Here is a 25,440-nt window from a genome sequence, read left to right as displayed (position 1 = left end):
TTTCATTCAACTTGTGTAAGGATCTCCAAGGGCTTGGAAAAGAGCTTGCCTCCTGCTGAAGTCTCAGGGACCACAGACTTCAACCCCCAGCTCCCCAGAGTTCTTTGGAAGTGCCTGCTGCTGTTTTGGGCCTTCTGAGGGACTGCGTGTTGCAAGGAGCTGGAAGCGCGACTCATGGAGAAGAAGCATGTCGCCGATGCCGTCGCATCACTGAACAAGGGTGTTGCCGCTGTAGCCGTCGCATTGCACCGCATCACGAGAAGCGTCCCGCAACACCGAAGAAGCGTGTCGCCGTCGCAGCCACTGCCGTCGCATTTGAACAAGGGTGTCGCCGCTGGAGCTATTACATTCCACTGCATCACGAGAAGAGTCTCGCAACAAAGAAGAAGCGTGTTGCCGTCGCAGCCGCTGCAGTCGCATCTCTGAACAAGGATGTCGCCGCTGTAGCTGTCGCGTTGCACCGCATCAAGAAAAGCGCCTCGCATCCATGGAGAAGCGTGCCCCCGTCAGAGCTGCTACTGTTGCATCACTGAACAAGGGTGTTGCCGCTGTAGCTGTCGCATCGAGCAGAAGCGGCTCGCATCATCGGAGAAGAGTGTTGCCACCAAAGCCACTGTTGTCGCATCACTGGACAAGGGTGCCACCGCTGCAGCTGACGCATCGAGTCAAGTCTTCTCGCAACATTGGAGAAGCGTGCCGCATCAGGAAGATCTTCACATCTTTATTTCTTTGCACCAAAATCTTCAATGCATCACCATTCTTGCAATTCTTTCATTGCCCTGCGTGTCACATCTAAAGGTACATTGAACTAAGAGTGTCGCACTATAAGAACTAAAAATAACTAAGCTAAAACTATCATTTTTAAATAACAGTATTGTGGATGTTTGTCGTTTATGTTCTTGTGTTAAATCTATATAAGGAATACTTATTTTTGATATTAAACCTGTGTGGTGTCCATCTGTAATGTTGTCACTTGATTACTATATGGGTTCACAAATGCTTTACACTCTTCCTCTGAGATAAGCCTGTCTGCTCATGCCAAGCTACCAAGGGGGTGATCAGGGGTTATTTTGGGAGTGTACCCTCTTACGCTGACTAGAGGCAAGGGTCCCTATTTGTTGCAAGCACCTACCTGTGCCAACTAATCTAACATCCTCTTCCCTCTTTCTGCACCTCTCTTGCCTCTGTCTGCAGAAAAAGGGAAGAGGGGTGCAGAAAGAGGCAAGAGAAATGCAGAAAGAAGCAAAAGAGGTGGAGAAAGAGTTAAGAGGGGTGCCAACAGAGGCAAGAGGAGTGCAGAAAGATGCAACAGAGGCGCAGAAGGATGCAAGAGAATTGCAGAAAGAGGTAAGAGACTTGCAGAAGCAGGCAAGAGAGGTGCATGAAAAGGTAACAGGTTCAGAAAGAGGCAAAATAGGTGCAGAAAGAGGAAAGAGGCAAAAGGGGTACAGAAAAAAGCAAGATAGGTGCAGAAAGAGGCAAGTGAAGTGCATAAAGAAGTAACAGAGGTTCAGAGTGAGGCAAGAAAGTTGCAGAAACAGGCAAAAGAGGTGCAGAAAGAAGCAAGAGCAGTGCAGAAAAACCAACAGAGGTGCAGAAGGAGACAAGAGAGTGCAGCAATTTGCAAGAGAGGTACAGAAAAAAGCGAGAGCAGTGCAGAAACAACCAACAGAGGTACAGCAACAGACAAGAAGGGTGCAGAAAGAGGCAAGAGAAGTGCAGAAAGAAGCAACAGAGGTACAGAAGAAAACAAGAGGACTGCAGAAAGAGGCAAGAGAGTTGCAGAAACAGGCAAGAGAGGTGCAGAAAAAGGGCAAAGGGGTACAGAAAGATGCAAGAGTGGTGCAGAAAGAGTGAAGAAGGGTGCAGAAATAGGCAAGAGGGGTACAGAAAGAAGGAACAGAAGTGCAGAGAGAAGCAACAGAGGTGCAGGAAGAGTCAAGGAACGTGCAGAAAGAGGGAACAGGGATGCAGAAAGAGGCAAGAGGGGTGCAGAAAGAAGCAAAAGAGGTGCAAAAAGAGGTAAGAGAGGTGTAGAAAGAGGGGTACAGAAAGATGCAAGAGGGGTGCAGAAAGAAGCACGAGTAGAGCAGAAAGGAGCAAGAGAACTACAGAAAGAGGCAAGAGAGGTACAGAAAGAGTTAAGAAGAGTGCAACAAGAAGCAAGAGAGGTGCAGAAAGAGGCAAGAGAGGTACAGAAAGAGGCAAGAGGAGTGCAAAAAGAAGCAAGAGAGGTACAGAAACAAGTAAGAGAAGTGCAGAATTAAGCAACAGAGGTGCAGAAGGAGGCAATAGAAGAGCAGAAACAGGCAAAAGAGGTGCAGAAAGAAGCAAGAGCAGTGCAGAAAGAAGAAACAGATGTACAGAAAGAGGTAAGAGGGGTGCAGAAAGAAGCAACAGAGGTGTAGAAGGAGGCAATAGAAGTACAGAAGAGGCAAGAGAGGTACAGAAAGAGTCAAGAGGAGTGCACAAGAAGGAAGAGAAGTGCAGAAAGAGGCAAGAGGAGTGCAAAAAGAAGCAAGAGAGGCACAGAAACAAGTAAGAGAAGTGCAGAATTAAGCAACAGAGGTGCAGAAGGAGGCAATAGAAGGCAGAAACAGGCAAAAGAGGTGCAGAAAGAAGCAAGAGCAGTGTAGAAAGAACCAACAGAGGTGCAGTAGGAGAGAAGAGAACTGTAAAAAGAGGCAAGAGAGTTGCAGAAACATACAAGAGATGTGCAGAAAGAGGCACGAGGTATGCAGAAAAAAGCAAGAGAAGTGCAGGAAGAAGCAAGAGAAGTGCTAAAAGAAGCAACAGGGGTGCAGTAAGAGACAAGAAGGGTACAGAAAGAGGCAATAGAAGTGCTGAAAGAAGCAACAGAGGTGCAGAAAGAGGCAGGAGAGGTGCAGAAAGAGGGAAGTGGGATGCAGAAATAAGCAAGAGCAGTGCAGAAAGAACCAACAGAGGTGACGAAGGTGGCAAGAGGGGTGCTGAAAAGGCAAGAGGGGTGCCAAAATTTACAAGAGAGGTACATAAAGAAGCAAGAGCAGTGCAGAAAGAACCAACAGTGGTGTAGAAATAGACAAGAGGTGTGCAGAAAGAGGCAAGAGAAGTGTAAAAAGAAGCACAAGAGGCACAGAAAGAGGCAAGAGAACTGCAGAAAGAGGCAAGAGAGTTGCAGACACAGGCAAGAGGGTTGCAGAATTAGGGAACAGGGGTCCGGAAAGAGGCAAAAGAGGTACAGAAAGAGGGAAGAAGGGTGCAGAAAGAGGCAAGAGAAGTGTGGAAAGAAGCAAGAGAAGTATAGAAAGAAGCAACAGAGGTGTAGAAAGAGGTAAGAGGGGTACAGAAAGAAGCAACAGAGGTGCAGAAAGAAGCAAGAGAAGTGCAGAAAAAGGCAAGAGAAATGCAGAAAAAAGCAACAGAGGTGCTGAAGGAGGTAAGAGAAGTGCAGAAAGAAGCAAGAGAGGTGCAGAAAGAGGCAAGAGGAGTGCAGTAAGAAGCAACAGAAGTACAGAAGGAGGCAAGAGAACTGCAGCAAGTGGCAAGAGAGTTGCAGACACAGCAAGAGAGTTGCAGAATTAGGGAACAGGGGTCCAGAAAGAAGCAAAAGAGGTGCAGAAAGAGGGAAGAAGGGTGCAGAAATAGACAAGAGGGATGCAGAAAGAGGCAAGAGAAGTGCAGAAAGAAGTAACAGAGGCACAGAAGGAGGCAAAAGAACTGCCGAAAGAGGCAAGAGAGTTGCAGACACAGGCAAGAGGAGAGCACAAGAAGGAAGAGATGTGCAGAAAGAAGCAAGAAAAGTGCTGAAGGTGGCAAGAGAAGTGCAGAAAGAAGCGACAGAGGTACAGAAAGAGGTAAGAGGGGTACAGAAAGAAGCAACAGAGGTGCAGAAGGAGGCAAGAGAAGTACAGAAAGATGCAAGAGAGGTACAGAAAGAGTCAAGAGGAGAGCACAAGAAGGAAGAGATGTGCAGAAAGAAGCAAGAAACGTGCTGAAGGAGGCAAGAGAAGTGCAGAAAGAGGCAAGAGAGGTGCAGAAAGAGGCAAGAGGAGTGCAAAAAGAAGCAAGAGAGATGCAAAAAGAAGCAAGAGAAGTGCAGAAAGAAGCAACAGAGGTTCATAAAGAGGCAAGAGGGGTGCAGCAAGAGGCAAGATAAGTGCAGAAAGAAGCAACAGAGGTGCAGACGGAGGCAAGAGAAGTGCAGAAACAGGCAAGAGAGTTGCAGAAACAGGCAAGAGACATGCAGAAAAAGGGAACAGGGGTGCAGAAAGAGGCAAGAGGGGTACAGAAAGAAGCAACAGAATTGCAGAAAGAAACAAGAAAAGTGCAGAGAGAAGCAACAGGGGTGCCTTAAGAGGCAGGAGTGGTACAGAAAGAGGCAAGAGAAGTGCAGAAAGAGGCAACACAGGTGCAGAAAAAGGCAAGCGAAGTGCAGAAAGAAGCAACAGAGGTACAGGAGGAAGCAAGAGAACTGCAGAAAGAGGCAAGAGAGTTGCAGACACAGGCAAGAGGGTTGCAGAATTAGGGAACAGGGGTCCGGAAAGAGGCAAAAGAGGTACAGAAAGAGGGAAGAAGGGTGCAGAAAGAGGCAAGAGGGGTGCAGAAAGAAGCAAGAGAAGTGTGGAAAGAAGCAAGAGAAGTGTGGAAAGAAGCAAGAGAAGTATAGAAAGAAGCAACAGAGGTGTAGAAAGAGGTAAGAGGGGTACAGAAAGAAGCAACAGAGGTGCAGAAAGAAGCAAGAGAAGTGCAGAAAAAGGCAAGAGAAGTGCAGAAAAAAGCAACAGAGGTGCTGAAGGAGGTAAGAGAACTGCAGAAAGAGGCAAGAGAGGTGCAGAAAGAGGCAAGAGGAGTGCAGTAAGAAGCAACAGAAGTGCAGAAGGAGGCAAGAGAACTGCAGCAAGTGGCAAGAGAGTTGCAGACACAGCAAGAGAGTTGCAGAATTAGGGAACAGGGGTCCAGAAAGAAGCAAAAGAGGTGCAGAAAGAGGGAAGAAGGGTGCAGAAATAGACAAGAGGGATGCAGAAAGAGGCAAGAGAAGTGCAGAAAGAAGTAACAGAGGCACAGAAGGAGGCAAAAGAACTGCCGAAAGAGGCAAGAGAGTTGCAGACACAGGCAAGAGGAGAGCACAAGAAGGAAGAGATGTGCAGAAAGAAGCAAGAAAAGTGCTGAAGGTGGCAAGAGAAGTGCAGAAAGAAGCGACAGAGGTACAGAAAGAGGTAAGAGGGGTACAGAAAGAAGCAACAGAGGTGCAGAAGGAGGCAAGAGAAGTACAGAAAGATGCAAGAGAGGTACAGAAAGAGTCAAGAGGAGAGCACAAGAAGGAAGAGATGTGCAGAAAGAAGCAAGAAACGTGCTGAAGGAGGCAAGAGAAGTGCAGAAAGAGGCAAGAGAGGTGCAGAAAGAGGCAAGAGGAGTGCAAAAAGAAGCAAGAGAGATGCAAAAAGAAGCAAGAGAAGTGCAGAAAGAAGCAACAGAGGTTCATAAAGAGGCAAGAGGGGTGCAGAAGTAACAGAGGCACAGAAGGAGGCAAAAGAACTGCCGAAAGAGGCAAGAGAGTTGCAGACACAGGCAAGAGGAGAGCACAAGAAGGAAGGGATGTGCAGAAAGAAGCAAGAAAAGTGCTGAAGGTGGCAAGAGAAGTGCAGAAAGAAGCGACAGAGGTACAGAAAGAGGTAAGAGGGGTACAGAAAGAAGCAACAGAGGTGCAGAAGGAGGCAAGAGAAGTACAGAAAGATGAAAGAGAGGTACAGAAAGAGTCAAGAGGAGAGCACAAGAAGGAAGAGATGTGCAGAAAGAAGCAAGAAATGTGCTGAAGGAGGCAAGAGAAGTGCAGAAAGAGGCAAGAGAGGTACAGAAAGAGGCAAGAGGAGTGCAAAAAGAAGCAAGAGAGATGCAGAAAGAAGCAAGAGAAGTGCAGAAAGAAGCAACAGAGGTTCATAAAGAGGCAAGAGGGGTGCAGCAAGAGGCAAGATTAGTGCAGAAAGAAGCAACAGAGGTGTAGACGGAGGCAAGAGAAGTGCAGAAACAGGCAAGAGAGTTGCAGAAAAAGGCAAGAGACATGCAGAAAAAGGGAACAGGGGTGCAGAAAGAGGCAAGAGGGGTACAGAAAGAAGCAACAGAATTGCAGAAAGAAACAAGAGAAGTGCAGAGAGAAGCAACAGGGGTGCCTTAAGAGGCAGGAGTGGTACAGAAAGAGGCAAGAGAAGTGCAGAAAGAGGCAACACAGGTGCAGAAAAAGGCAAGCGAAGTGCAGAAAGAAGCAACAGAGGTACAGGAGGAAGCAAGAGAACTGCAGAAAGAGGCAAGAGAGTTGCAGACACAGGCAAGAGGGTTGCAGAATTAGGGAACAGGGGTCCGGAAAGAGGCAAAAGAGGTACAGAAAGAGGGAAGAATGGTGCAGAAAGAGGCAAGAGGGGTACAGGAAGAAGCAAGAGAAGTGTGGAAAGAAGCAAGAGAAGTATAGAAAGAAGCAACAGAGGTGTAGAAAGAGGTAAGAGGGGTACAGAAAGAAGCAACAGAGGTGCAGAAAGAAGCAAGAGAAGTGCAGAAAAAGGCAAGAGAAGTGCAGAAAAAAGCAACAGAGGTGCTGAAGGAGGTAAGAGAAGTGCAGAAAGAGGCAAGAGAGGTGCAGAAAGAGGCAAGAGGAGTGCAGTAAGAAGCAACAGAAGTGCAGAAGGAGGCAAGAGAACTGCAGCAAGTGGCAAGAGAGTTGCAGACGCAGCAAGAGAGTTGCAGAATTAGGGAACAGGGGTCCTGAAAGAAGCAAAAGAGGTGCAGAAAGAGGGAAGAAGGGTGCAGAAATAGACAAGATGGATGCAGAAAGAGGCAAGAGAAGTGCAGAAAGAAGTGACAGAGGCACAGAAGGAGGCAAAAGAACTGCCGAAAGAGGCAAGAGAGTTGCAGACACAGGCAAGAGGAGAGCACAAGAAGGAAGGGATGTGCAGAAAGAAGCAAGAAAAGTGCTGAAGGTGGCAAGAGAAGTGCAGAAAGAAGCGACAGAGGTACAGAAAGAGGTAAGAGGGGTACAGAAAGAAGCAACAGAGGTGCAGAAGGAGGCAAGAGAAGTACAGAAAGAGGCAAGAGAGGTACAGAAAGAGTCAAGAGGAGAGCACAAGAAGGAAGAGATGTGCAGAAAGAAGCAAGAAACGTGCTGAAGGAGGCAAGAGAAGTGCAGAAAGAGGCAAGAGAGGTGCAGAAAGAGGCAAGAGGAGTGCAAAAAGAAGCAAGAGAGGTGCAGAAAGAAGCTAGAGAAGTGCAGAAAGAAGCAACAGAGGTTCATAAAGAGGCAAGAGGGGTGCAGCAAGAGGCAAGATAAGTGCAGAAAGGAGCAACAGAGGTGCAGACGAAGGCAAGAGAAGTGCAGAAACAGGCAAGAGAGTTGCAGAAACAGGCAAGAGACATGCAGAAAAAGGGAACAGGGGTGCAGAAAGAGGCAAGAGGGGTACAGAAAGAAGCAACAGATTTTCAGAAAGAAACAAGAGAAGTGCAGAGAGAAGCAACAGGGGTGCCTTAAGAGGCAGGAGTGGTACAGAAAGAGGCAAAAGAAGTGCAGAAAGAGGCAACACAGGTGCAGAAAAAGGCAAGCGAAGTGCAGAAAGAAGCAACAGAGGTACAGGAGGAAGCAAGAGAACTGCAGAAAGAGGCAAGACAGTTGCAGAAACAGGCAAGAGAGCTACAGAATTAGGGAACAGGAGTCCAGAAAGAGGCAAGAGAGGTGCAGAAAGAAGGAAGAAGGGTGCAGAAAGAGGCAAGAGGGGTGCAGAAAGAAGCAAGAGAATTGTAGAAAGAAGCAAAAGAAGTGCAGATAAAAGCAACAGAGGTACAGAAAGAGGCAAGAGGGGTACAAAAAGAGGCAAGAGAAGTGCAGAAAGAAGCAAGAGAGGTGCAGAAAAAACAAACAGAGGTACAGAAAGAGGGAAGAGAGTTGCAGAAACAGGCAAACGAGGTGCAGTAAGAAGCAAGAGCAATGCAGTAAGAACCAACAGAGATGCAGAAGGAGGCAACAGGAGTGCCGAAAGAGGCAAGGGGGTACCACAATTTACAAGATAAGTTCCAGAAAGAAGCAAATGCAGTGCAGAAAGAACCAACAGAGGTGCAGAACAAGGCAAGAGAGGTGCAAATAGGGAAGAGAAGTGCAGAAATAGGCAAAATGGGTGCAGAAAGAGGCAAGAGAAATGCAGAAAGAAGCAACAGAGGTACAGAAGGAGGCAAGAGAACTGCAGAAAGAGGCAAGAGAGTTGCAGAAACAGGCAAGCGAGTTGCAGAATTAAGGAACAGGGGTCCAGTGTGGAAAGAAGCAAGAGAAGTGCAGAAAGAAGCAACAGAGGTACAGAAATAGGTCAGAGGGGTGCAGAAAGAAGCAACAGAAGTGAAGAAGGAGGCAAGAGAAGTACAAAAAGAGGCGGGGGGCTCGAGCCCCCTCCACATTTTTAAAGCTATCTTTTCTTGATTTTTTACCTTTTTGGCTGTCAACACTTCCTGGTTTGAAGTGTTGGCAGCCAATCAGAGACAAGCTTGTGATCGGGAGGGTTCGTGGATCCACCGCGGTCAACAGATATATAATGTTTTCAATTATTGAATTTCTCAGGAACTACTGAACGCACTTACAAAGTTTAAAGCAAAGAGTGCACTCTGGACAAAGAGCTACCTCTGCCAAATTTGGTGTAATTCCGTTCAGCAGTTCGGGCTGTAGCTGCGACAAACATATCCTATGGAAATTAACACGGAGAAAGTGCATATTGGGATCCCCTTTTTTATCGGCCCCCACTTGACGAATCACCCCGAAACTTTCAAGACAAGAGCTGACCGGAGCGCCTCATTAGTTTTGAAAATTTAGTGAAGATTCATCAAACAGCGCCAAAGACATTGACAAATCAAAAAATTATTTTCCTATGGAAACTAGGTCCTAACTATAACTATAACTACCTACTGTCGACCGCCAGTATGTTATATATATATATATATTCACTGAAAAAAACCATAGGTTTCACACACGTTATAGTTACGAATTAGCATTTAAAAAACCTTGCAAATTCACTTCAAAAACCATAGGTTTCACACATGTTATAGTTAGCTGGGCATTTCACTCGTAAAAAACCAATGAAATTCCCCCGTTATAGTTAGTGCAGGCAACTATAACTCACGCGGCCGCAATCCTCTGCAGATGACGTCAGATATTACATCACTGTATTTAGACACTTATTTACCCATGTCTTCTTCCATTAATCTTTAGCTATACATATATTACAAATATTTATTTTTCATAAAGACACATATGTCATTAGTGATGTAATATCTGACTAAATAAAGGAGCAGACAATTTGTTTTTAGACAGGGCCATTGCGTTGCCTTTCATCTGGCTGTATATATATATATATATATATTCACTGAAAAAACCATAGGTTTCACACATGTTATAGTTAGCGGAAATTTTACTGATAAAAAACCAATGAAATTCCCCCGTTATAGTTAGTGCAGGCAACTATAACTCACGCGACCGCAATCCTCTGCTGATGCTAATACTGTATTTAGACACTTATTTGCCCATGTCTTCTTCCATACATTTTTAGCTATACATATATTACAAATATTTTTTTTTCATAAAGACACATATGTCATCAGCAGAAGATTGCGGTCGCGTGAGTTATAGTTGCCTGCACTAACTATAACGGGGGAATTTCATTGGTTTTTTATCAGTAAAATTTCCGCTAACTATAACATGTGTGAAACCTATGGTTTTTTCAGTGAATTTGCAAGGTTTTTTAAATGCTAATTCCTAACTATAACGTGTGTGAAACCTATGGTTTTTTTCTGTGAATTTGTACGGTTTTTTAAATGCTAAGTTACTTTACGCCATTCGTGGCGTGCGCGCCCACTTAACGCAGTTCGTTCCGTGCGCGCACGGTGCGCTTCGCGCACCGTGCGCGCACAGTGAGCACGCGGTGCGCTTCGCACACCGCGCGCCCACTTTACGCAGTTAGTGCCGTGCACGCACGGTGGGCACGCGGTGCGATGACAAAGCAAGAAAGCACGTCAACAAATCTGTTTCTGCTTTCCTCCGTGACTATGGTATGGGTGCCATTTACCACAACAACTTGCGTTATGACATGCAAGACATTTATAGAGGAGATGGTGTGCACTTCAATGATGAAGGGAACAGAGTCTTCCTCTTGAACCTTAGACTCTGCATCGGTACTTACTTGTAGGTACCACTAAAAAATCATTTCATAAACACAACGGCTCTTTTTAGAGCCCCCTAATATCTAAACACTTAAATCTGAATTTCATTTATTTTTTTATTTTTTTTTCTACCGTACGCTTACCGTAAGCTTACCGTACGCGTACCCCGTGATTTTTTTTAAAATCAATAAATGTTTTCTTTGTACTTACAGTCCTTCTTTGACCCCCTCACAAATGTAAGGGGGTCTGTAACTCGCCTCATTGCCCCCTTTTCTTGTTTTCACTCTTTTTTTTCTGAGTGAAACACACAAAATGGCGGCCGCCGCTTCCTGGTTTCGGCCGATTCGAATGTTTACTAAGATCTAACAGCCAATCAGAATCGCGCTCGCGCACGCCACCGTACGCGTACCGTAAGCTTACCGTAAGCGTACGGTAAGCGTACCGTAAGCGGGCTCAGATATATATATTGATTTAAAGGCTATTTTCTCAGAATCTACTGAACAGATTTACACCAAACCTACAAAAGGCACTTCCTTGACCTAGGGACTACCTCTCTGCCAAATTTTGAGTAATTCTGTTCAGCCGTTCGGGCTGTAGCTCGTTCTAAAGGTCCTATGGAAAAATGCATGGGAAAAACGCGTTTTGGGACCCCCCTTTTATCTCAGCCCCCGCTTGACGGATCCCCCCGAGACTTTCAGGGTAGGAGCGGAACGTAGCGCCCCACCTATTTTGAGAAATTCGCGAGGATTCGTCGACCGGCGCCAAAGTTATTCAAAATAGAATGTTGAGGTTTTCCTATGGAAACGTGGTCCTAACTATAACTACCTACTGGCGACCGCCAGTAGGTAATATATATATATTATATATATATATATACATACATATATATTACCTACTGGCGGTCGCCAGTAGGTAGTTATAGTTAGGACCAAGTTTCCACGGGAAGAGTATTTTTTGTTTTGCTTATAACTTTGGTGTCGTTGGATGAATCTTCATGAAATTCTCCAAACTAATTCTAGGGGTGGGCGGAATTTGCGTAATTGCGTTACGCAAATCTCCGCGAAACGGTAAAAAATCTCCGCGAACACGCAGAAATTCCGCGAACACGCGGAATTGCTTGTTCGCGATGCTTTTTTCCTGTTCGCAATCGCTGTTTGCGTGCTCGGGGAGAAATATCTCGCGAACACGCATTTTGAGAACGCGAACAAGCAAAAAATTTCGCGAAATCGCGGAAAGCAGACTTTTTGAGCAATTTCGCGTTCTCCGCGGAACGCGAAATTACGCAAATTACGCAAATTCCGCGAGTGGAACGGAATTTGCCACCCAGGCCTAGTCCATATCAGCTCCTATGTGGAAATTTCGGGGGTGATTCATAAATATCCAAATGGTGGGAGTGCAAATCTCTACAGAGGTACTTGGATGTAGGTCGCATACCGAGAGGACTACGGGTTTTCGTTGCACCAACTTACGAAAATCCAGACCCAAATATGCTGAAAGAGTGGGCTGAGAACAGCGCTACTTCATCACGGCACATGTTAGAAATCCTGATAAAGTACGCGATCAGTGACTGAGAAAAAATCCTGTTGAAAATAGATGAGATATACAAGGAATTGAAAAAATTCTCTGACAAAGAAGAACTTAGTAAAGCCCAAATCGAGATGAAAAAGAGACTGGCAAAGCATGAGCAATCAATCAAGGAACGAAAAGCAACGAAATTTCAGAGAGACAAACGAGATTACCTCAATGGCAGAATATATACTTTTTCGAAAAAATTCGACAATATTCGAAGACAACAACTATCTTCAGCCAATATCTCTCAAAAGAAATCAACAGAGCTCAGCGGTTCAGAACTTAGCTCAGAGGTCGAATCAGACATCGAAGAAATCGTATCTGGTGCCACGCCATCCGTAATTCAAGAGCTTGATTTTTTACGGCTAGAACGTTCCATGCATCTGAGACCCCGCCCGCCTCGATACGAACAAGCAAACAAGACAAAAAATCAAAGACGAGAAGGCGGAAAGACCGAAGATGGGGAGGGAGAAAAAAGTTCATCCAAAATAACAAACAGACGAACAAAGAGAAAGTAACATTTGACACCACCATGGACAATACAGTCATAAACCTTACCAACATGATGCTGACGGAAAAAGAACAAGAAATATTGACACTAGGTTTATCTTGGTGCGCACCTACCAACTTTGATTATGTTCAAACTCGTGTAGATCTCTTTCATTTCATAAGGAAACTTAAATTGCAAAAATACTTCAGTTCCACTAATAAATCTGAAATTTCAGTACTGAATCAAATGGATGTTAATGAGCCAGTGAGCAACCTGAAAGTGGCTGACATGGTGTTGTTACAAGATATGGCAGCATTGGAATCTGGTGAAGACACTCCCTTAAAACAAGTGGCAGATAGCATGGGATTGGATATCTACGGGAAGAAACCTACTCCGTACAAACCGAAATCAGTTTTCCTTCCAATTATGCCAAGAGACAACATCGATATTTTCGCTGAAAATATGATTAAAGACCTTAAAAATCTATCCACCTTATCTAGTACAAGGTTCATCCGTACCAATTATAATCAGAGACTTGATTATGAGAATCTCATAAGTAAAATCAAAGCACGCCAAGACATCGTGGTGAGATGGTTGGATAAAGGTGGCAATGTCGTCCTTTGGCCAGTAGATCAATACAATCTGGAAGCGCATCAACAACTCCAAGACCCTGAATGTTACTGTCAGGTAAGCCCTACATCTCTAGTCAGTACAAAAAAAAAAAAAAGAAAAATATCACGCAGACCTATACCAGTGGAGATGTTCAAACCTGATCTCTAAACATGAATTTGACTTTCTCAAAACAGACTATCCTATTGTTCCACAGTTGTATCTAATACCAAAGATCCACAAAAACGCCACAAATCCACCTGGAAGACCAATTATATCCGCTATAGGAGGTCTTTTTGAGAACACTTCTAAATTTATAGCCTCTTTTTTACAGCCATACGTTCAGACTCTTCCGTCTTTTATTAAAGATACGGGGGACTTTCTGACGAAGATCTATGACCTACATTGTGATGAAGATTTTTTTCTGATGACACTTGATGTCAATACTCTGTATACGAGTATTAGACACAAAGATGGACTCAATGCCCTAAAATACTACTTGGGCAAAAGATCTATTGACTTATATACTCACACTCTCATGTTGCTAAAGATGTCTGAATGGTGTCTAGACAATAATGTGTTTGTATTTGACAAATTATTTTACAAACAGTTGCGCGGGACGGCCATGGGTACCTGCTTCGCCCCCAGCAATGCTAATTTGCATATGGGCTGGTGGGAGGAGCGGGTACTCATGGTTGATCATGAGCAGGTAATGACTGAAAATGTGGTGCTGTACGTTCGATACATAGACGATTTGTTTTTCCTTTGGCAAGGTACAGAAGAATCTGCTCTTAACTTTGCCAAAGCACTCAATGAGAACTCTCTCAATTTATCTTTCACATGTAACATCAACAAGTCGTCTATTCAATTCTTGGATTTAGAGGTTTTTGTGGAGAATTCCAAAATTTAGACTAGAACTTACAGGAAACCTACATCAGGAAACTCTATTCTCCACTATAGTAGCTTCCACCCTACCTCTTTAAAACAAAGCATCCCATACGCAGAATGTCTCCGTATAAAGAGAAACTGCAGCACAGAGAGTAGCCTTGTCAAAGCCACCAACACCCTGTTTGGTAGACTAGAACTAAGAGGTTACAATGCAGACACTTTAAATAAAGCTAATGCCAAAGTCCAAAATGTCACCAGAAAGGAACTTCTTTTCCCTAATCCAGAAAAAATAAAGGACAAAAATAAAAATCCTATATCAGGAATACCTAGATTCATAACTGGATATAATACCTATCATGACGTTTTGAGAAAGACACTGTATAAACTTTGGCAGATTGTGCGCAATGGCCCTGTTCTAGGTCCAAAAATGCCAAGGACACCATCTTTAACATTTAGACGTGCAAAATCCATCAGACAGGAATTAGTCAATAATGCACCTAGTGTCAACAAGGGTTCTGAGTGGCTCAAAACCAATAATGGCTTTAGGAAATGTACCAAACGTAAGGCCTGCCGCCATGGTATTAATGTGAAAGAAATCAGTTTCCCACTTAGACACTCTCCCTTTACTATAAGGGGAAGTTTCACATGTAAAAGTGAATTTGCAGTATACATGTTACAATGCACATGTAATAAACGTTATATAGGGTCCACCATTCACCCTGTTCATGTACGTATACTGCAGCATTTGCGGGCAATCAACAATGATGACCCCAATTACCCGGTGGCCAGACACATCAATCAATACCACAGTGGAAGATCATCTGACCTTTCCTACTGCGTTATTGATACTGTGCCTAGGAACCCAAGAGGAGGGAATAGACAGCAAACATTGCGTAGACTAGAATCCAAGTACATCATTCTGTTTAACACCAAAATACCCATTGGATTAAATACGGATGAGGCTTTATCCGTACATTTATGAATCTACTCTGCCTGTCTCTAACCGTACCCAAACTCCGTTTTTTTATCCCAGGTCCACCCAATTGTATCTTTAGTCTTCTTTGAACTATGTGTCTGGACTGCTATTATCCCCAGCCCAGGACGACAGACGATATGCCTTTTGTGAACCCATTATGAGTTCAGTTTAGCCTCTCTCTTCCCTTCAGTCCAGTTATTTTAGAAATATGTAGCTACTAGGCTATTTTCTGTCTAACAAGATAATAAATTCAAGGACGGTTTAGGGAGTTCTTTACAGTTTAGGCCCACTATGGGCTCTATAATTAATTTTGTCTATGTTCCGTTTTCTGTTGAATTTACACTGCTTAAGTTTTTGCATAATTGTGAATTTAATTGTAACAATTTTTCAGCAGTAAGGAATTTATATGCTAAACAAAATAGTCTGTCTTTCAATTCTGGGGCTGAGACTTCATCATCATTTTTTGTTTTCCATGTCAATTGTATATCGTTGTCATGACGATCCTTCTATGACACACAGTATTTAATGGTTGCCATTGGTGTTACCTGTGATATTGACAAAGGCGGCTTGCCGTCGAAACGCGTCTTATGGTCTCTCGACGAAAATAAATTCCTTCATGCTTTATTCTCACGGAGTCTACGCCTGTTTTGAATCTCTACAGCAGGATTGGTTGTATATATATATATATATATATATATATATATATATATATATATATATATATATATATATATAATTATTTGCAGTAAGGCATGAAAACAGACTTACAATTGTGTCCATGATCACCTTGTAGTCACATAAAAACATACTTCTAGTTATTAAAAGAAGTCAGTGGATCCATGTTGGCCTAATTTTTAGCATCTTCCATTTGGGCACACCAACTGTGATTTCTCATATTCACGGGTCAGGGACTACATTACCCACAGTGCAAAAGTGTTCTTAATGGCAATGTCAATATCTTAATCACCACAAATTTCAAATATCTTTTCTTTCTCAAATTGCGGGCATAATGACATACCCTCAATCAATTCTGGAATTATGTCACAGTCCACAATTATGCCACTTACGTAGTCAAACCTTGATGTCCTTCGGTTTCAAGCCATTTGGCGACTACACAACCCAGGTCCGACAGACTGGGCTTCCCGATGCATTGTCTTTCTGTCCTGAATTTATTATGGAATGGGAAGTCCACCAGCTAAATAAAGGAGCAGACAATTTGTTTTTAGACAGGGCCATTGCGTTGCCTTTCATCTGGCTGTATATATATATATGGCGTAGCGCTGCTGCCATGACCACGGGCATCCTCAACACAAGCCCCCTGCGAAGACAGCGGCACAGCAACGCAGAGTTACGTCTCTACACTACTGCCTTCGATCTACGTGGCGGACAGCAGGACTCACAATTCAGATGGAGTCACGATTGCATATGACGCAGTCTAGTAGGCAAGATACATTGCTCCCAGTGCGGCCCACCTGGACCACGCATCATTGCAGGGTGCGCACACGCTGGTTGCTTCAGGTGCCACTAACTCACTGCACCACAAGTCATCACCACGTAGCCTTATTAAGGCAGAATTCATTAGACAAAAGACATTGCTACAAGTGCGGCCCGCCCAGACCACGCATCATCGCAGGGTGCACACACGCTGAGTGCTTCAGGTGCCACAAACTCACTGCACCACAAGTCATCGCCACGTGGCCTTACTGAGGCAGAATTCATTAAACAAAAGACATTGCTACCAGTGCGGCCCGCCCAGACCACGCATCATTGCAGGGTGTGCACATGCTGAGTGCTTCAGGTGCCACTAAGTGTGCAGCTCAACTCAACACCACGTGGCTGTGGGCCCTTGCTGACCGCTGCCTTCCACCTACACAGCGGTCAGCAGGGCTCACAATTAAAATTGAGTCTTGATTCATTAATTACAGAGTCTAGTAGGCAACTAACTACAACGTATTTGAAACCTAAATAATATCCTTTTAGTATCCTTGCTTCAAGAACTTTTTTGACATCTATTATAGCTTTAGTACAATGACCAAAGGAACACTGAATGACAGTCTACACTGCGGACAGCAGTGCTTATATTTCGAATTCAGTTCTGATTTATTTATTGCAGAGTGAACTGTACTCTATGTCGTTGGATTTTCTCAAGAGGAAGTCACAAAAATCATTCCTCGATGTCTGTGCTGACTACTGCCTTCGATCTACACTGTGGACAGCAGGGCTCACAATTCAGAAGGAGTCGCGATTGCAGATGACGCAGTCCAGTAGGCAAGAGACATTGCTTCCAGTGGGGCCTACCCAAACCACGCATCATCACTGGCTGCACACACGCTGAGCACCACACCTACCACTAACTTTACAGCTCAAGTCAACGCCACGTGGCTGTGGGCCCTTCCTGATCACTGCCTACGGTCTACACTGCGGTCAGCAGGGCTAACAATTGAAGATTAGTACCGATGCAAATTGTGTAAGAGACTATAATCGGTTAAGAAAACCAAATGCTCCCAATCTGTGCAGCTAAAGTCGACGCCACATGGCTGTGGGCCTTTGTTGACCGCTGCCTCCGGCCTACACTGTGGTCAGCAGGGCTCACAATTCAAATTCAGTCTTGATTTATTAATTTCAGAGTCCAGTAGGCAACTAATTATAACGTCCCCGAAACCTACACATTTCGACAATGTATTCTATACATATTTCATCTTTTGTTACCTACACTGCGGTGAGCAGAGCTCACAGTTTACATTGAGACATGATTTATTAATTGCAGACAGAATTGTACTCTATGTCCTCGGATTTTGTCAGGTGCAAGTGACAAAAAGCATTCCTCGATGTCTGTGCTGAGTACTGCCTTCCATCTACATTGCGGACTTCAGGGCTCACAATTCAGATTGAGTTGCGATTGCAGATGATGCAGTCCAGTAGGCAACAGACATTGCTACCAGTACGGCCCTCCCGGACCACGCATCATCACTAGCTGTGCACACGCGGAATGCTTCTGATGCCCCTATTTCAGTGCACCTCAACTCATGGACCCTTTATGATAGAATCTTTTGTGTATAATTTCAGATCTGCTGCCCCTACCTCAGTGTACCACAAGTCATGAACCCTTTATGATAGAATCTTGTGTGTATTATTTCACATCTGGTGCCCCTAACCTAGTGCAGCACAAATCATTGACCCTTTATGATTGAATCTCTGTGTGTCATCCGATGATTATTGTTGTACTTGTTGCCAGCACCAACCATTCCCAGAGGGCTGGCTTACACTCACCCCACATGCATCCAGCACAGACGTTACTGGACATGTGACCCTGGTAATAAAAAGGAGTCAAGTGCACGTGCCCGCACCCAGTTCCACTATCTATCTGTGTTCGTATGTTCATTATGTGTGCAACATGCTGCCCCTGGGCCCTACCACATTACATTGTGCTCTGGACAGTGCATGCAACCAATATAGCCCAATTGTGCATGATCTAGCCCAATAGGGCAACAGTGCCGCATCAGTTGATTCCTCATACAGCTCATGATGGAGCCACGGCCATAGCTCCGGAGTCATTCTTCACAGCCTCATGCAGGACTGGCATACGCCAAGCCAGCCCACTCTGCTTACGCTTACAGGGAAGGACAACAACACTACATGGCCCAGATTTTCATTGTAGTGATCTGCTGGTCACAGGTCTAGTTGCCAGTATGCCACAGCCACTCCCTCATGGCTGGTATACACCCACACCACACCCATCCAGCAGAGGCATCACAGGACATGTGATCCTACCAATAAAAAAGACCGGGCGCACGTGCTCTACACCATTTTAGAGTTGCTCCCACCGTATGCACTGTGATGGCCCGTCCCAGTGATCCGGATACCTCATGTAGGCCTGAGCCATCGAACAGGGGGGCCTACTGCCACGTGCGTGGCCTCACTGGTTAGTGAGTTAGTGGCACCGCAAGGACTGAGCGGCTGTGCAACCTGCGATGATGATAGGTGCACTAGTATGTCCTCTGCCATAGAAAAATCAAGACGCAGCTTCAAATGTAAGACTTGTAGGCTTGCGGAGTGCGGCTGCATGCTGTGGAGGGTGCCCTGTCCGCGAAAAGGTGAGCAGTGAGGCCTGGGTGCGCAGCGGTGGGCAAATACGTCTGGGCGGCATGAGTGGATGGGGTGCATTATTCTGGATGCAGAAACACGGCACAGCGATTTAGGCCTTTACTAATTCTGTACTATGTTTCAGATGTGGGAGCTTGAGGGCTCCACTAGATCCGGGCACATGGTTGTAGACACAGCGGTGGCGTACAGGTGAGCTGTGAGGGTTTTTTCCACAGTATGGGTACTCATTGTCCCTCTTCATCTCTTCCTTTCTCTCATTCACACTCTTTCTCTCTCTCTTCCTCTCACACTGTTTCTCTCTTTCTCTCTCTCTTCCTCTTTCTCACACTCTTTCTGTCTCTCTCTTCCTCTCTCTCACTGTTTCTCTCTCTCTTCATCTCTCTCACTCTTTCTCTCTGTATTCCTCTCTTTGTGAGAAGTTGGCCTGATATATGCTTTCCATTAGTTATAGTGAGCACCCTGTATCAGTCCAAACAACCCCTTATGGTGATAGGTTAAAGACAACCTTTATGGAAAGCTATCCTAGTGGTAGTTATGGAAAGGAGCCTTCAGGCTAAGTCTTGAAGGAATGTAAAGCAGCTTGTTTTACCAGTCTATAATCTCTTGAATGACCAAATGAAAAGACAACCACACCAGGTATATTTTTAAAATATATGTATTTAAGATAAAACACACCCCTCTAGTCTCTTTATGGGGTTGGAGTTCGAAGTACTCAAGTTACAAGTCAATATTCAACAGTAAAAGCACAAATACACGTTTGGGCCCTAGGGGCGTTCCAAACCATATACAAATAAAGTGGTATAAGAACCACGACTGAACTAGACACAAGGCCTAGAGCCTGTAGAAGTGCTTGCACCACAAGGAACCACCCAAGGCAGTGACACAGGGGAACCATGGAGGACACGTGCAGTGTGAGAACACAGACGCGAATCGCCGGTAACTTCTATGGGGAAAGTCGAGGTTGGAAATTAAGAGTTTAAGGACACCTAGAGGATGACTACAACCAAACCCTTTTGGAGTTAGAGGTGTCTAGGGCCAACACCCATGGGAGCACCGGAGTACTCAAGTTACCTCACCCAGGGGAGCCGGGTGCATAGGTGTCAAATGGTGTCGGGTCGCGGCGTCGTTTTCAATGGAAGCTGGCAAAGAAGTGCTGGTTCCATGAAGAGGAGAAGTGTCCAGAGAGATCCAAGCCTGGATCAAGGATGGAAGGAACCTGAAAGCAGAGGGGACCGAGTCTGGGTCACTTGCCAGTGACCAGGGGCACGATAGTCCAATGCCCACAGATGTTGGGTGCTTCAGGTGAGTTGATGGGTGTCTTGACTCTTCAGCCACGTGGTCCAGGAGGCGTCAACGACAACCAGGAGCTGGATTCGAGCTGTCCCAATAAGTCTGTCAAGTGCTGCAGTGTCAGCGACCAGGATGGACCCGACAAGCCTTGGCAACAGCAAGTCAAGGGGAAACAGAAGAAAGACGTCGGTGCAGACCAGCAAGGTCTGGGGGACTCACCCAGTGAGGGTAAGTCGGGGCACATCTGGATCAACCAGCAAAGCCCTATCAGAAAAGGACTTGCCTTCGTGGGGAACCACTAGCCAACAGGCTAGCGATCGTGAAGGAGCCTCAAGCAGTTGCACTTGAAACTGACCCACGGGTCACACGTGGAGTGGAGGCCAGAGATCTTCGGTGCAGGAAGTGCTCAAGGCTGGGGCTATAGGGAGCCCAAAGCACAACTTCGAGGAAGACGAGAAAGATGATGGATCAGCAAAAGATCACGGTGTCCAGAGGTCACGGTTCCACGTCACCCACGATAGCCACGGGCTTTGCTGTGGACTCGGGGTAGCCACGGAGAAGTCTGGAAATCCACCTCTGGTGATGCAAAGACTTCGGCATCCGGCGGGAGCATCAGAGTTGCAGACCGGACAGTTGCTTCTTTGGTGCCTGCCAAGCAGGGGAGTCACTCCTTGACCCCAAGGGAGATTTCTTCAGTCGTATGGCGAAAATAGAAAGTCGAAGGTCCAGGATATATGTTGCAGAGTTTCGTCCAGGGTAATCTAAAGTCTCAAGAACTGGGTTCCCATATTTATACTAAGTTTGGGGGTTGGACATACTCTAGGGACCCACCTATGGGAGGGTTTGGAAAGAGGGGTGTTACACCCATTTGCTTTGTCCAGTTTCGTGCCAGAGCAGGGGCAGGTAGCCCCTGCAACCAGTTTGAACTGGACTATGCACAAGGGACACCAGGTGTGCCCCCAGTGCAGGACTTCAAAGCACTAGAGAGTGCTCCCGCCCAGCCCCAATACACATCTGCCTGTCTGGGGAGGTGGTTACACCTCCTTGGGACAGGAAACCTATTGTCCAGGCCTACCCTGCCGGGGTTTCGGTCAGCAGCAGGAGGCCAGACCCGTGTCTGTGGCAGTGGCATCCATTTTGTGATGCGAGGTCTTTAGAAAGTCTTTACTGTGCAGACCAGTGTGAACATGTCTCTCCCTCTAGAAGGGTGGAATGCTACCCCTGCCACCAGAACTGGCAGGGGGGTAGTATTCCAAAGTGTTTGACACCAAACACGACATGTTTCCATGCAGCCAGTCCAAAGTTAGCATTTACCGCGAGGTTATAATGGACGTAAGAGTATATGGTCAGGCTGCACCACAAACAGCATCAGAGGAGGTACTCCGACCGCTGCAGAAGGGCTCTGCTCATGCAGAGGCACCCTCTCGCATAAAAACCAAGCACTCTGCCTTCAGGATTGTTAAGGCCTGCCAAAAGAGTGACTTATAGGTTTTACATGTGTGTGCAATGGTACTGATATAGGTAGCCTATACCACAGTAAGGGGTGCATGCACCACCTTACCCAGGCTGCAGTAGCAGACCTGTGGTGTCATTTTGGAGTGCTTCCCAGGGGTGGCATAATACATGCTTCAGCCCCTGGTAGGCCTCTGAGGTACCTGTGCCCTAGGTACATAGTATACCATATACTAGGGGCTTATAAGGCACTCCAGAATCCAATTAGCGATGTGCCTAATGTACATGGAAACAATTTTAGAGAGGAAGCAGCTAGGCTGGGGTCCTGATTAGCAGTGCCACAGCCAGACTAAGGTCGAAAAACAGTGAAACACCAGCAAAAAGTGGGGGTACCCATGTGAAGCAGATCCTACTCTCCTACACAACCCCCCAAACGCAGGGACATTAAACTAACCTTGACCAGTTGAGTCTTCATGTTCTAAGTGGAAATACCTAGAGAGTCCATCTGCATTGGCATGGTTACTCCCAGGTCTATGTTCCACTGTAAAGGCCATCCCCTGTAGGGAAATGGACCACATAAGCAGTTTGGAGTTTTCACCCTTCATTTGTTTTAGCCATAAGAGGGGCTTATGGTCTGTCTGAACAAGGAAGTGAGTACCAAACAAGTACCCTCAACTTCTTCAGAGCCCAAACCACAGCAAAGGCCTTCCTCCCAATGGCTGACCAACGTTTCTCTCTAGGGGTCAGCCTTCTGCTTATGAAAGCTACTGGCTGATCCTGACCTTCATCAATCAATTGTGACAGTACAGCCCCTACCCCCAATTCAGATGGATCTGTTTGGACAATGAACTTCTTGGAGCAATCAGGACTCTGTAGAATGGGAGCAGTGCACATGGCCTGCTTCACGTCATCAAATGCCTTTTGACAGCTAGCTGTCCACTGAACCTTTTTGGGCATTTTCTTAGAAGTTAAGTCATTCAGGGGTTTCACTATTGATCCATACCCCTTGACAAATCTCCTATAGTACCCAGTTGTGAGAAGGTGGCCTGATATATGCTTTCTACTAGTTCTAGTGGGCACCTTGTATCAGTCCAAACAACCCCTTATGGTGAATGGTTAAAGACAACCTTATATGAAAGCTATCCTAGTGGTAGCTAGGGAGAGCAGCCTTCTGGCTAAGTCTTGAAGGAATGTAAAGCAGCTTGTTTTACCAGTCTATAATCTCTTGAATGATCAAATGAAAGGACAACCACACCAGGTATATATTTAAAATATATGTATTTAGGTTAACACACACCCCTCTAGTCTCTTTATGAGACTGGAGTTCGAAGTACTTTAGTTACAAGTGATCAAGCATCAGTAAAAGCACAAATACACGTTTGGGCCCTAGCGGCGTACCAAACCATATACCAAAAAAGTGGTATCAGAACCACGACTGGAATAGACACTAGGCCTATTGCCTCTAGAATCGCTGGGACCCCAAGGAACCACCCAAGGTAGTGACACAGGGGACCCACGGGAACTGTATGCAGTGTGGAAACACAACCGCGGGTTCCTATCATCTTCTATGGGCAATGTCGCGGTTGGAAATTTAAAGATTAGAGACACTTCTAATCGAGTCTGGACCAAATCCTTTTGGACTTAAGAAGTTCTAGGGCTAGCACCCACGAGAGCACCAGAGTACTCGAGCTACCTCACCCAGGGAAGCCGAGTGCATAGTGTCTTTTGGTGTTGGGTCGCATCGTCGATTTCAATGGAAGCCTGCAAAGAACTGCTGCTGCCGTGAAGAGGAGAAGTGTCCGAAGAGATCCAAGCCTGGATCTAGGATGTAAGGAACCTGAAAGCAGAGGGGACAGAGTCTGGGTCACTTGCCAGTGACCGAGGGCAGGATGGACCAATGCCCACAGATGTCGGGTGCTTCAGGTGAGTTGATGGGTGACTTGACTCTTCAGCCACGAGGTCCAGGAGGAATCAATTAAGTCCACGAGCCGGATTCAAGCTGTCCCACGAAGTCTGTCGAGTGCTGCAGTATTGGCGACCAGAAAGGACCCAACAAGCCTTAGCAATGGCAAATCACAGGAGATCAGAGAAAGGACTGCGGTGCAGGCCAGCAAGGTCTGAGGGACTCACCCAGCAAGGGTAAGTCGGGGCACTTCTGGTGCAACCAGGAAAGCCCAATCAGAAAAGGAGTTGCCTTCATGGGGACCCACTAGCCAATGGGATAGCGACCGCAAAGGAGCCTCAAGCAGTCGCACTTGAAACTGGCCCACGGGTCACTCGTGGAGTGGAGGCCAGAGATCTTCGGTGCAGGAGGTGCTCAAGGCTGGGGCTACACGGAGCCCAAAGCACAACTTCGAGGAAGACCAGAAAGATGATGGATCGGCAAAAGATCATGGTGTCCAGGGGTCACGGTTCCACGTCACCCACGATAGCCACAGGCCTCAGCTTTGTTGTGGACTCAGGGTAGCCTCAGGGAAGTCTGGAAATCTACCTCTGGTGATGCAAAGACTTCGGCGTCCGGCGGGAGCTTCAGAGTTCCAGACCGGACAGTTGCTTCTTTGGTGCCTGCCAAGCAGGGGAGTCACTCCTTGACCCCAACAGAGATTTCTTCAGTCTTCTAGCGAAAATAGAAAGTTGAAGGTCCAGGGTATATGTTGCAGAGTTTCGTCCAGGGTAATCTAAAGTCTCAAGGACTGGGTTCCCATACTTATGCTAAGTTTGGGGGTTGGACATACTCTAGGGACCCACCTATGGGAGGGTTTGGAAAGAGGGGTGGTTAGACCCATTTCCTTTGTCCAGTTTCATGCCAGAGCAGGGGCAGGTAGCCCCTGCAAGCGATTTGAAATGGACTATGCACAGGGACACCAAGTGTGCCCCAGCGCAGGACTTCAAAGCACTAGAGAGTGCTCCCGCCCAGCCCCAATACACATCTGCCTGTCTGGGGAGGTGGGTACACCTCCCTGGGAAAGGAAACTTATTGTCCAGGTCTACCCTGCCAGAGTTTCGGTCAGCAGCAGGAGGCCAGGCCCGTGTCTGTGTCAGTGGCATCCATTTTGTGATGCCAGGTCTTCAGAAAGTCTTTACCAGGCAGACCAGTGTGAACATATCTCTCTCTCTAGAAGGGTGGAATGCTACCCACGCCCCCAGAACTGGCAGGGGGGTAGTATTCCAAAGTGTTTGACACCAAACACGACATGTTTCCATGCAGCCAGTCCAAAGTTAGCATTTACAGCAAGGTTATAATGCATTTAGGAGTATATGGTCAGGCTGCACCACAAACAGCATCAAACGAGGTACTCCGAATGCTGCAGAGGGGCTCTGCTCATGCAGGGGCACCCGCTCACATAAAAACCAAGCACTCTGCCTTCAGGATTGTTAAGGCCTGCCAAAGGAGTGACTTATAGGTTTTATATGTGTGTGCAATGGTAGTGATATAGGTAGCCTGCATGCACTACCTTACCCAGGCTGCAGTAGCAGACCTGTGGTGTCATTTTGGAGTGCTTCCCAGGGGTGGCATAATACATGCTTCAGCCCCTGGTAGGCCTCTGAGGTACCTATGCCCTAATTACATAGTATACCATATACTATACCATATACTAGGGGTTTATAAGGCACTCCAGAATCCAATTAGAGATGTACCTAATGTACATGGAAACCATTTTAGAGAGGAAGCAGCTAGGCTGGGGTCCTGATTAGCAGGGCCACAGCCAGACTATGGTCGAAAAACAGTGAAACACCAACAAAAAGTGGGAGTACCCATGAGAAGCAGATCCTACTCTCCTACACTCTTTCTCTCTCCTTTGATGGATGCATGATGTACAATCTTATCTTGCTTTTTGTCTAGCAGGCCTGCAATGATGCGTGCCATCCTGCAATCAACACTCAACCTAAATTGTGAGCT

Source organism: Triturus cristatus, chromosome 2_2, assembly GCF_964204655.1.
Source record: "Triturus cristatus chromosome 2_2, aTriCri1.1, whole genome shotgun sequence".
NCBI classification, from domain to species: Eukaryota; Metazoa; Chordata; class Amphibia; order Caudata; family Salamandridae; genus Triturus; species Triturus cristatus.
Note: the sequence above shows the minus strand (reverse complement) of the source record.